Genomic DNA, 13,940 nt, shown 5'->3' with positions numbered 1-13,940 from the left:
ACACTATCAGTCTCACTCACTCTCTCCTAGCGGTTTCTAATCCTTTAACAAACAATTGCTGGCTTTACATTTCTCTTTCCTCCAAAATCACTGAGGCCTCAATAATTTACTCGCTGCTAACAAACAAACAAACAAGCAAACAAACAAAAAAACACTGTATATTTTTAAACGATAAGTGTTGTTTTTACCTAAATCAATCTGGCCTGGTATATGACAACATAAAAAAACTCAAAGATAGAGCCAGCAAGTAATTACGCTGAACCCCCTTGGGCACTCTCTAATTGGATGTCCTGGATCCTCCCAATTCTTAGTCCTTTAATACCTAGTTTTCTCCTTCTCTCATTCGGACCTTGTGTCTTCTGTTTAGTTTCTCAATTCATCCAAAACCCTATCCAAGCCATCATCAATCATTCTAATACAACAAATGCTTCTTCTAACAACCCCACAATATCACCCCTTACCACAAAATCTTCCTTCAGCATAATCTCTCCCACTCTAGGTTCCCATGCCGCCCCCCTAACCCCGCTCAAAGCAGCCCTGAGAAATATCGCCCATTATCTCTCCATAACACTCCCGCAAAATTTTCGCTGCCCCAACACTTTGACACTATTTTATTTCATTTTTCTTATTAATATAAGAAGACAGAAATGTCAGGCCTCTGAGCCCAAGCCTGCATGTATACATCCAGATGGCCTGAAGTAAGTGAAGAATCACAAAAGAAGTGAAAATGGCCGGTTCCTGCCTTAACTGATGACATTACCTTGTGAAATTCCTTCTTCTGGCTCAGAAACTCCCCCACTGAGCACCTTGTGACCCCCGCCCCTGCCTGCCAGAGAACAACTCCTTTGACTGCAACTTTCCACTACCTACCCAAATCCTATAAAACGGCTCCACCCCATCTGCCTTCTTTGACTCTCTTTTCGGACTCAGCGCGCCTGCACCCAGGTGAAATAAACAGCCTTGTTGCTTAAAAAAAAAAAAAAAGCACATCACCAAGCCTAGAAAGCACTAGAAACTTATCTGTTGTTTGTTTATGTATGTATAACGAAAACCTACAAGTTATCCTCTCTGTTTCCCTCATTTTCAGTTTAAGTCACACAGCCTGAGAATGCACATTGCTCACATCCCATACACTGCAAATTGATTAGCTAGGCCACCTATGTGGGGCAGCACAGCCACTACTACCTCACATAGAAGGCCTACATCAAGAGTGTAAGAAGGCCATAGTTACACAGAGAGGAGTTTTTTAGGACTAGGTTATTTGTGGGGTGGTCATATGTCGTCTAACACATTTTGAGTATGAGAAGTATAAAACATTAGAGCTGCAGATGGAGCTGTTGGCTTGTTGGAAGAGTGCAGAAGGGTGGCTTTGCTGGAAGGAGGCTGTGCTTCCTTCCACTGATGAAAGTGTTGATTTCTTACATATGCTCTGAGTCCCATGAGCCACACTAGGGTCCTTTTAAATTAACTCCATCCGTGAGTAATTTATGCCTCGCAGAAGGTAACCTCAGAAACAAGAGGCAAGATGACTGTTACAGGTCGTTATATGCATTTGTGTGTGTGTACGTGTGTGTGCATGTGTGTGTATGTGTATGTGTGTATCAGGGGAGAGAGATGTGTGAAGTAACCAGCTAGAAAAGGGGCATGGAACTATTAAGGAGGCTACAAAAAGAGGTACCAAGAAAGGGTCCCTCTAAGGAAAAAATAGAATCTCCCAATGACAAAACAGATTGCTACTGAGACCCTGCTATACCTAGAAAATATCTGAGCCAGGTTATTTTGAGGAATTAATAAAGACCTTTCCTTAATTTTCATTTCCTCTGCATCAATTCCAATCCTGGGATATAAGATACTGCCTAGGAAGGAGGAAGTATGAGTAGAGGATATCTAAGAAGAAGAAATGAGAATCGGTCACAACACCCTTCCCCACTGTAGGCCTCACAGCCTAAATGAATTTTAAACTAGCAAAGGGAAGAAGCCTCAATAAATGAACTTGAGTGTTGAGATTAGTAAACTGGTCTAGATATTTTAATCTTATTTTCTAAGAGTAGGAAAAAAGTCACAAAATTGCCTTTACAACCTAATGTCAGGCATGAAGAAGTGCACTGAGTAGATTTGAAGGTATACGAAACAAGTTGGTAAAAATAAAGTGGTGATTTATTTTGTTTTGGGTCATTTTTTGTTTTTTGTCTTTTTCTGATTCTATCTTATAGATTACTCTTATTACACAGAAAATAAAAATTTTAAGCAGTACTAGGTAAATAGTAAGTACTCAAAAATCACAGATTTTATTATTAGTTATTGCTCCTACTACATATCATTGTGAATATGCAATTCCAACATGTAAAAGCAAACAAAATCTACTTTCTTTTTTGCCAAGGTTGAGGTAGATATTGACACGAAAATGACCCTGGCAAACTGTCAACAATTTATACACACCAAATGAAAGTTTTTGTTTAAATGTATTTTTGTGCAGAAGGAAAAGTGACTTTTTTTTTTTTTTTGGTTTGGATTTGTTTTAGAAAGTGGGAATTATTTTTTTCATAGTGTGAGAAATATGCCATTTATTTTTAAAGTTGTGCTCTGAGATTTTGTTTATTAAGAGTAAACCCAATGTAATGAAACAGCATACAAAAATTATCTGTAGACAGTGAGGAGTCTGGCTGAAGGCCAAAATCTTCTGTGTGACCTTTCAGGCCTGACCATAGGCAATGACTTGCTTTACTTGGCAGGCCTCACAGGGGAAAATTGCCCTCCACATACCAAACTTGGTGCACACCCAGTGCCTTTCAGTGTCTGGAGGAGCTTGAGTCAAGGACTCAGGCCCTCCAAGGCCAGCTATGCTCATAAGAATATTTGCATTCCTAGCCCAGGAACCTCCATTTTGAAGCCTCCTTATCAGAAGACCTTGGCTAAGGCACTCTACTACACTCATGCTCTCTGCTTTTCCATTGTTAGCCAATCCTCCTTTTTCTTCCTGGGCTTGTTAGGTCCACAAGAATGAAGGAGCCTTTGTTTAGGGCTCCTCAGCATTGAGATCATTCCCCCCACCTGTGCTGCTTTGTCTTCAGACCCTCTACTATTGCCATCCTGCAGGAGGAAATGGAACACTGGGAGTTGATGCCTTTCTTTTTGTCTACTTGCTTATATTGTCACAGTAAATGAATAAAGTCTTGATTGTTAGTTTCAGTTTAGTTCATTTTCCTAATTGACCTCCTGGACACCTGGCAAGCTCAATAGATATAGCTTCCAAGAGGTTCTGAAAGGGGACTCTTTTCTAACAATATTTAATTAACTTGCTTGGTGAGTCCCAACTCATCTAGGAGTTTAGTTGTATGACTAAAAATAAGAATGGTCTAGATCAAATCTGTCTCAACCATAACACGGTTTGCTTCTCAAGATTCTTCCGGAAAGAGTCAAGGAAGCCACAGACACAATGAAGCATGTTAAACAGCAGCAGAAATAATAAAGGCTGTGTTTCACCAAATGTTGAATATGTACAAAGCATAGAACTCTGCACTCTACATTTTGTTTTGTCTTATTCAGGCAACAAAATAAACCTGTGAGGTAAAGACTATTATGTTCTCATCTTATATTAGGTGAGTACAAAAGTAATTGTGGTTTTTGCATTGTTGGAATTTGCCATTTGATATTAGGGTACTTTCTTAAATAAATGTGGTTATGTTATACATCATTTCAATGGGCATTTCTTGCTTTTGTTTTTTTGCTAATGATTTGTTACTTGCTGTTTATTTTATGTTTATTTTAGACTATGGAAGTGATGTTAGACAAAAATAAAATACCAGCAATTTTCTAATTTGAGTCCAAAATCGATTGTAAAGCAACGGAGACAACTTGCAACAGCAAAACATTTGGCCCAGGAACTGCAAACGAATGGTGCAGTGGTAGTTCAAGAAGTTTTGCAAAGGAGACGAGAGCCTTGAAAATGAGGAGCATAGTGGCTGGCCATCAGAAGCTGACAACAACCAATTAAGAGCGATCATTGAAGCTGATCCTTTTACAACTACATGAGAAGTTGCCAAAGAACTCAACGTTGACCATTCTGTGGTTGTTTGGCATTTGAAGCAAATTGGAAAGGTGAAAAGGCTCAATAAGTGGGTGCCTCATGAGCTGAGTGAAAATTAAAAAACAAAAAGTGTCATTTTGAAGTGTTGTTTTCTCTTATTCTAGGCAACAACAATGAACCATTTCTCAATTGGTGACATGCGATAAAATTATATGACAACCGGCGATGACCAGCTCAGTGGTTAGACCAAGAAGCAGCTCCAAAGCACTTCCCAACACCAAAATTGCACCAAAAAAAGGTCATGATCACTGTTTGGTGGTCTGCTGCCAGTGTGATCCACTACAGCTTTCTGAATCATGGTGAAACCATTACATCTGAGAAGTATGCTCAGCAAATCGATGAGATGCACCGAAAAGTGGAATGCCTGCAGCCAGCATTGGTCAACACAAAGGGCACGATTCTTCTCCATAACAATACCCAAACAGACCTCGCACAACTAATGCTTCAAAGCTACGAAGTCTTGTCTCATACACCTTATTCACTGACCTCTTGCCTACCGACTACCACTTCTTCAGGCATCTCGACAACTTTTTGCAGGGAAAATGATTCCACAGCCAGCAGGACGCAGAAAATGCTTTCCGAGAGTTTGTCAAATCCCAAAGCACAGATTTTTATGCTATAAAAATAAACAAACTGATTTCTCATTGGCAAAATAGCATGGATTGTAATGGTTCCTATTTTGCTTAATAAAGATGTGTTTGAGCCTAGTTATAATTATTTAAAATTCATGGTCCAAAACCACAAGTACCTTTGTACCAACCTAATATTTAACAAATATTGAGGCAAAGGGTGATTAAATAATGTTATCAATATTAGAAAAAGCACCACTAAGGCGCTGGGCTTCAAAGTCTGCTTTCCTAACCATGCTATTACCTCTATGGGTGATGGAGAGAGAACTTTCCTTATTCTTGTGTCCTTAGGAATTTTTTTATGTTATAAGATGTAACTCAGTCAACATATATCATTTAACTTACAATTTAGGGCATAATAAACACTTATCTATATCCAAACATTCCTTACAGTTTTTGTTTCCTTAATTATCACCCATTCAACTGTTATTGATCTTATAACTTTTACATATTTTTCTGCTAGTCCTAATGATCAGCTTCGAACTCCTCATGCATTTTTGTTAGGTCTACCATGTCCTCTAGGGAAGTAAGTCACTTTTCTTGCTCATTAAGTCAGACAATTTGTTTTCCTGACATCAAGTAATATTGTATACCCAACAAGATATTATCTTCAAAATCACAGAGTGACATATGTCTATTCCCACATTCTGCTACAGTTACATGCACATTTTAAAATTCCCCATCTAGTAGATATGCTACATCACAAATCATCACTCTGTGAGACAGCACATTTTCTGCTATATTCCATTATATTTTTTCTCAATAATTTTAAAATAATAATTGTACTATATATACGATTGCAAATATAAGTCATCAGTAACTGCAGAAAGATGAGGCATCTTTGTTTAATGCATAAAGCCTGGACCTTAGAGTCAGACAGAGAATGGTGTTACTCCTAATTCCAGCCCAGAAGAGCTGAATGATTCGGGGAAAGGTATTTACTTTTCTGAGTCTCTGCTTCTTTATTCTAAAAGGAGAATTTGTCTCAGTTTGTAGCTATTTTGAAAAAAAATTCTAGATGATTATCAAAAATGCATAGCTCACTGCTTGGCAGCTAATAATACTAAGGTCAAACCATTTTTGATAGCTAGGCTTGTGTTAAGAGCTTTATGTCTTTGATCTTGTTGCAGGATGGGGTTTCTTCCCGATTTCATTTCCTGAAGATGGGCATATATACATACTTTATTTCTGAAGTATTTGGTTGAGAGATGACACATAGTATCTTATACATCACTATCATTTAAAAAAATAATTAACTGACTGCATGAGCTTCTTACAGTAATTCAATTCCATTTAACAAATTATCTGTATTTTTCAACACCTTTCTCAAAAAACCATTTTTTCTTTCCTTTTGTGTTGTTATTTCCTAACATTGCAATCTAAAAGTAAACTTCTTTACTCTTTTTTCTTTTCCAAAAGAAACCGATACAGTTTGGAAATCTGTCCCCTCCAAATCTCATGTTGACACTTGATTCCCAGTTTTGGATGTGGGCCTAGTGAGAGTGTTTTAGACATGGAGGCAGGTCCCTCATAAATGGCTTGGTGTCCTCCTCATGTCCTCACATCTTCATGGTAATGAGTGAGTTCACAAGAGAACTGGTTGTTTAAAAGAACCTGGCATCTTTCTCTGCCTCTTGTTCCCTTTCTTGCCATATGACATGCCTACTTCCCCTTCACCTGACACCATGGTTAAAAGCCTCCTTAGGTCTTTACCACAAACAAACGCCACATCATGCTTCTTGTATAGCCTGCAGAACTGTGAGCCAAATAACCTCTTTCTCTTACCAATTATTCAGCCTCAAGTATTCCTTTACTGCAGTGCAAAACAGACTAACACAGAGATCTAGCGTCCTTGAGGAAGGTGACCACTTATTTTCAACTTTAAATTTTGTGTCACTTACTTATAGCAGAGGCTCACTGAAAATTTAATTGAACAAATACATCTTATTACATTTATTTATATTTTATGCCACACAATTCATATTATTTGGTTATATCAATCAATAAGGCAAATGAATGTATTGTATATTTATTTTATGCGAAAAAATATCATAAAACACTTTGTGTAGTATGAGTTCATTCATGTATATATTTATGTGGGTGTATATATATATATATATGGAAAAATAAAATATGGACAAACTAAAATATCAAAGGCAATAGCATGAATATAAGATTCTGGGTGATTGTGGGTGATTTTTTCTCGTAAATATTTATTATACTTTTATTTATTCATAATTCTATAATAAAGATAACTATTCAATTCCAGTTTTTTTTTAAATGGTAATAGTCACCATTTTAATGAAGCACACAAAAAAATTAGACTCATAGAATTTCAATCCCATAAAGTTCAGATTACATGTCAGGTTTACAATACTTTGAATGTTTACCAATAAAATTGTAATTAGTCTCTCATCATTTTATGCTTTTTGGAAAATAAACGAGAAAGAACTACACAGAAATAACTTTTGTTATATAAGATATGCATTAGGATAAAAGAGGAAAAGCACACCTGTTATTTGAGAATTACATCTAGAATGGACACTTTGAGACTGATGCCACTGAATATTAATTTAAAGTATTTAATGCTTTTAAAATTTATTTATTTTTTTATTTTTTTTGAGACAGAGTCTGGCTCTGTCGCCCAGGCTGGAGCGCAGTGGCGCAATCTCGGCTCACTGCAAGCTCCGCCTCCTGGGTTCACGCCATTCTCCTGCCTCAGCCTCTCCGAGTAGCTGGGACTACAGGCACCCGCCACCAAGCCCGGCTAATTTTTTGTATTTTTTAGTAGAGACGGGGTTTCACTGTGGTCTCGATCTCCTGACCTCGTGATCCGCCCGCCTCGGCCTCCCAAAGTGCTGGGATTACAAGCGTGAGCCACCGTGCCCGGCCCTAATTTTGCAGGTATGTAAGACGGATAACCAATAATTTAAAATGTCACCAATTAAATAAACCAAAATCAAGCCATTTTAAAAGGAATTCAACAATTAACATATCTTTTCTGTTTTCACTATATAAGATAATTTTAAAGAATATATAAGTACATAAAAATACTCAGGGTTTTATCACACCCTTTGTAGATAATTTAAATTATTAATTTAATGTACAGAGAAAACATAGTATGTTGGATAAGAACACAGAATCTAATACATATCTATCTAACAATAAGTAATATTAAATAAAACATTTGTTTACTTTGTGGCATTGAGCAAGATTTTTTCCTCAATTTATTTTTTTTTAACTTCTTGCTTGTTTGCTTTACTAAACAAGTTATTTAATTTCTCTCTAACTCAGCTTCCTCACTGTGAACTGTATATAATGATACTTCATTGGTGAGATTAAATGATTAAACATGTTTGAATATGAAAGCAGTTAAAATAGTAAATAGTGGGACCTATGTATGTATCAGCTATCTTTATTATAAATCTATCTCTGTTTACTTAAATATGGTGTTTAAACTCTTAATTTTTCTCCATTTTCTCCATTTTGTAATTTTTTATGCTTGATTCTGCATCTTTATACTAATAACGCCAGAAATGTTCTGCTGTTGTCCCTTTGGCGCTTTACTATTAAAGACTGGTATCAGTGTATGATTTATGCATGTACTACTGAATTGAGGCTTAGGATCCACTTTGTTAATCTTATTTAAATCATATCAATTCCTCTGCCCATAAATATTGTTATTTGTAATTGATGGCTGATCGTTTGATCAATATCATCTTTACTTTTATTTTCCTGTTATTTGCTGCAAATGAACTATAGCCTTAAAGAAAATAATACCATACAAATTTAACATTTTCTCTGTGATTATTCCGTTCCCTCCTCTTCAACATGATAAGAAACACTAAAACGTTTTTCTCTCATGAATATTTCTCAGTACTTCTCTCCCTACCATATGCTATTTATTCAGCTACTCTTTAATAGAGTATTCTGTGGTATTAAATATGTCTTGGGTGGCAGGATGAAGGCACCGTAAATGAATCCGCAATACTCACAAACATATCAATCTTAAAGTATACTTTTCTCTGAATATGCAATTCACTGTTCCATGTTATTTTTGGGGATGTTCTTATTCTTCATACATCCCTTGATGACTCTCTTCCCTTGTTCACTATGTGGAATTGAGCAAGATTTTTTGCTCATTTTATTTTATTTTTAATTTTTGTTTGTTTGCTTTACTTAGCAAGTTATTTAATTTCTAACTCAGCTTCCTTATCTGTGAACTGGAGGTGATGATATCTAATGGGTGAGATTAAATAATTAAGCATGTTTGAATATGCAAGCAGTTAAAACTGTAAATAGTGAAACCTATATTACTTGCTTTGGGAAAGTGCAGATATTTCAACAACTCTAAAGCAGACTTTTTCTTTCTCTAGGAATTTTAGTTGCCTTTTTTTTTTCTTGTGTTTAGTTCTTTAATCCATAACCTTATTTTAACACGTTTACACAATTACATTTGAAAGTAGATATGTTTTAACAATTCAGTTATACCCAAGTGCACATGTTGAATTGTACACGTTTTTATCCTCTCATGGCTCTGTGAATGTCAAAGAATTCTGAAATAATTTCACTAGTTGTTTGGGAAGTTTGTTGGAAAATATCGCATGGACAGAGGAGTTTGACACGACTGGCATTTCTTTCAAAATGGTTTTTGCTTCTTTAGAGTTTTAGAGCTTACTTGACTTATCTGCAAGCCTGATACTTGTTTGAATGGTGCACAATAGCTCAACATCTACAAGCCTCCTTAAGTCGGCCTCAAAACAGTGCTTGTTCATATCTTCTCCCTCAAGACCCCTCATCTTCAGCTTTTCCCAGTTCACTTCCACCTAAGACATATCTCATAGCCCTGATTCACTTAGACATTCCTTTATTGTACCAAATAGCCAATATTTGAAGTAAAATACAAACAAATAAAAACTGAGTATTGTCCTTGTTCTTCTCAGCACCACCTATCAAAATGTTAATTTTCCTCAAGGCATAATGGATGACTACGAATGACTGGAAAAGGGTTAAATAGACAAAAAGTAAGAATGAAAAGTTCGGCCTGGCGTGGTGGCTCATGCCTGTTAATCTCAGCACTTTGGGAGACCAAGGCAGGCGAATCACGAGTGAAGAGACCAAGACGATCCTGGCTAACATGGTGAAACCCCGTCTCTACTAAAAATACAAAAATCAGCTGGATGTGGTGGCACATGCCTGTAGTCCTAGCTGCTTGGGAGGCTAAGGAAGGAGAATCGCTTGAACCTGGGAGCCAGAAGTTGCAGTGAGCTGAGATCGTGCCACTGCCCTCCAGCCTGGCAACACAGCAAGACTCCATCTCAAAAAAAAAAAAATAATAATAAAATAAATAAATAAATAAATAAAGTTAAGTGATCAATATTTCAAATTATTACTTGCTATATAATTATTTATATATCCATCATCATGCCTAAACTACAATCTGCAGGTCAGAAACTCTATCATGTAGATTCATGTAGCACAACTAGCACAATGCCTGATTGGCTCAGAGAAGACACAGAAATGTCCACATTCCCTGAAGAAACTTAATTTATACTTAACTATATAGTCATGATTTTATTTGAACTTTATAACATTTTTAAATCTTTCACATATAAAATAGAGTCTAAAAGTGTATGTAATAGCTTACCTACATCTTCGTGGCCTTATATTTCAATGACAAGGGACATTTTCATCAATTACATAACTAAAGCTCAGTGGAAAAGCTGTTGCATCCTGTCCTCTCCTGCTTTTCCAGTCAGCCAAAAGATTTAATTAGTGGAACATTTTGGCAGCTTTTCTTCTCCATATTTTTTTTTCTTTGTGATGTCTAATTGTCTCGTCCTCTTATGTTCAGCTGACAGTGATGGTCATTATGTCCACTGACGCAGAGCTCCCACTTGAGACTTTCTCTGCACGTAATTTGCTCATTTGTCTTTCTCTCTCTTTCTGTCTCTCTGTCTCTCTCTCAATGTAGAAAAACAATGACTATGGCCAATCAAAAACATCAGAAGCTAGACTACCCAAATAGTAGTTAGAAAATTTCCAGGAGAAATTAAATTAATTAATTAATCTCTTAATTAATAAAATTAATTAACTAATCTCTTAATTAATAAAATTAATTAATTTCTTAATTAATAATTAATTAATTTCTTAATTAATAATTAATTAATTAAATTAATTTCTTAATGTGCTGAAGTGTTTATATTTCATTAAAAGGGGGACTTAATAACTAGGGGAAATTAACATGTATGAATATAACAATAATTTTAAATAAATGAGAGAAACAATGAAATTATAAAGTGCACTATCACTTTAATTTCTCACTTTTAATTTATTACATAAAAAGAAAATAAATATTTTATATCATTTTGTTTTTCTTATAATCAATTTGATTAAGGTAAATATACAGATAATAATTTATTACGTACATTTTAGGTGAAATGTTTGACAAATGCATGCACTCATTTAACAATCACCTCAGTCAAGACAAAAAACAGTTTCCTTATGCCATCTTACCCAAACCTCTCCCCCTGGGAACCATTAATCTTATGTCAATCACTATAGATTAGTTATGCCTGTTCTAGGTATTCATATAAATGGAACCATGCAGTATGTACCCCTTTGTGACTGTCTCCTTTCACCCAGCATAGTGTACGTGAGATTCATTCATGTTGTTGTGCATGTAAGTCGTTTATTTTGTCTTATCTCTGAACAATATTCTTTCAGATGAACTTGGAAAATTTATGTCTTCACCTGTATTTGTTCACGTATTTACCTGTTGATAAAATTTGAGTTACTTATAGTTTTAGGACATTAAAAATTTAAATTGTTATATATATTCAGGTACAAGAATTTTGTGGACCAATGTTTGTCTTTTAAGTAGATATCTGGCAGTGAAATGGCTGAGATATATTGTAACTCCATGGTTCATTCTGTAATAAACTTCCCAACTGGTTTCTCAAGTAGTTGTACCATTTTCACACTCCAATCAGCAATGTAGGACAGATCAAATTGCTCTATGTCCTTTGCAACACTTTTAAATTTTAGTCATTTTAATAAGTGTGAAATGAGGATTGCAGTGGGGTTTAGTTTTATTTTCCTAACATCTCATGATGCGGAACATATTTTCATCTTATTGGCTATTGATTTGTCTCTTTTTTTCTTTCCTGAGATGGAGTCTCACTCTGTGGCCCAGGCTGGAGTGCAGTGGCGTGATCTCGGCTCACTGCAAGCTCCACCTCCTTGATTCATGTCATTCTTCTGCCTCAGCCTCCCGGGTAGCTGGGACTACAGGCGCTCACCGCCACGCCTGGCTAATTATTTGTATTTTTAGTAGAGACGGGGTTTCACCATGTTAGCCAGGATGGTTTCGATCTCCTGACCTCGTGATCTGCCCATCTCGGCCTCCTGAAGTCCTGGGATTACAGGCGTGAACCACTGTGCCCAGCCGATTCGTCTTCTTTAGTGTAGTTTCTGTGCAAGTTATCTACCCAGTATTTATTGGATTGTGTTTTATTAATAATCTGTAGGAGTTCATTATGTATTTTAGACACATGTGCTTTGTCTGCAAATTGAATTTTGAATATTTACTCATTCGTAGTTTGCATTTATATTAATTACTTCATTATTATTTTTTGAAGAAGATAGTTTTTTATTTTTATGCTGTTTAATTCATTACTTTTTAAAATAGGTACTTTTTGCACTAAGAATCACTTGGCTATCCCACTTTTGTAAAGGTTTTCTCTTCTGTTTCCTTCTGGAAATATTTTAGATTTCACTTTGACATTAATGTCTATTATCAGTTTAATTTTTTAGTATGGTGTGAGATTAGGATAGATTTTTTATTATTATTTTTATGGATATGCAATTCTTTCATCACCATTTTCTAAAAAGTATATCATTTCCTTTGAATTGCCTTTAGGTTTTTTTTTTTTTTGGGGACATCAATTGGCAGTAAATGTGTGACTCTAGCTCAAACTGCACTATTCTCTTTCATTTATCTTCAACTCCTTTCACCATCACATTACTGTCTGGATGTCTATAGTTCCACAGTCTTGAAATTAGGTTGTGCAAGTTCTTCAACTTTCTTCGTTTTAAGTTCACTTTAGCCATTCTAGGTCCACTGAATTTTCATATGAATCTTGGTATCAACTTATCAATTTCTCTGAAAATAATATTTTGTCATTGAATTCGCTTTATAGATCAATTTGTGGAGAACTGACATCTCAACACAATTGAATTTTCCAACGCATGAGCATGATAGAAAAATTTTCAATACCTCCTCCTTAATGTGATATTATCTGACAATTTTAACAGATGTTCCTTATTCAACTGAGAAGGTTATCTTCTGTTCTAATTTTCTTAGTGATTTTATCATGAATGTTGAATTGATGTGGAATTTTATCATAGATGTGTTGAATTTTGTTGTAGCCATTTTCTGACTCCTTTGGAAGGGATACGGGTCAATTTCAGAATGAAATATGAAAGTCTGACAGTAGCTCAAAATTTTGGCTAAACTGACTTTGTTACAAAAGTACACTAAATTAATATACAACTGAACCATATTAAATAAATTACTGTTTTTTACTAAAAAGATATGCAATTAGTGATTAATACTAATTATCTTATTAATTACTTAGTAACTTATTAATATTGATTAATATTAATATTGACTAATATTAACTAATAAGTTACTTTTTTACTAAATGGATATGCAATTAGTGATTAACTTTGTTATGGTGTATTTTGAGTTTTTAATGTATTTTAAAAAATGATTAGTAGCAAAAACCTTTTTTTCTAAAAGAATACAGATGCTAGATCTTTATGGAAAATAGTACAGTGTTGCAGCATTAAATTAAAAAGTGAATTAGCTCAAAGAGAAATTCTCAAATGACAATATCTGCTTTGTATTTATATATAGATAATGATATTCAGGGAAAAAAACTTCATACATACGAGAAACTAGAAAAATGTTTAAAAATTTCTTACATAAATTATAGAATTACATCTTCCAAAACCAAAACTGAAATTAAAATTTTAAATAAATGACTAGAACCTAAACATAAATTGTATTTTATTTTCACAAATTTAGGACAGATCACATCTTAGAAATAAATATGCAGCATTGTGTGGCAGATGGTTTAGGAAAATGGATTAGGCAAATACCACTCATTTTAGCCATAATTAAATGGCAAAAGCTTTAAAAATCAGGTTAAATAAAATTC

This window comes from Nomascus leucogenys, chromosome 20, assembly GCF_006542625.1.
Source record: "Nomascus leucogenys isolate Asia chromosome 20, Asia_NLE_v1, whole genome shotgun sequence".
In the NCBI taxonomy this organism is placed as follows: Eukaryota; Metazoa; Chordata; class Mammalia; order Primates; family Hylobatidae; genus Nomascus; species Nomascus leucogenys.
This window is presented reverse-complemented; position numbering follows the sequence as displayed.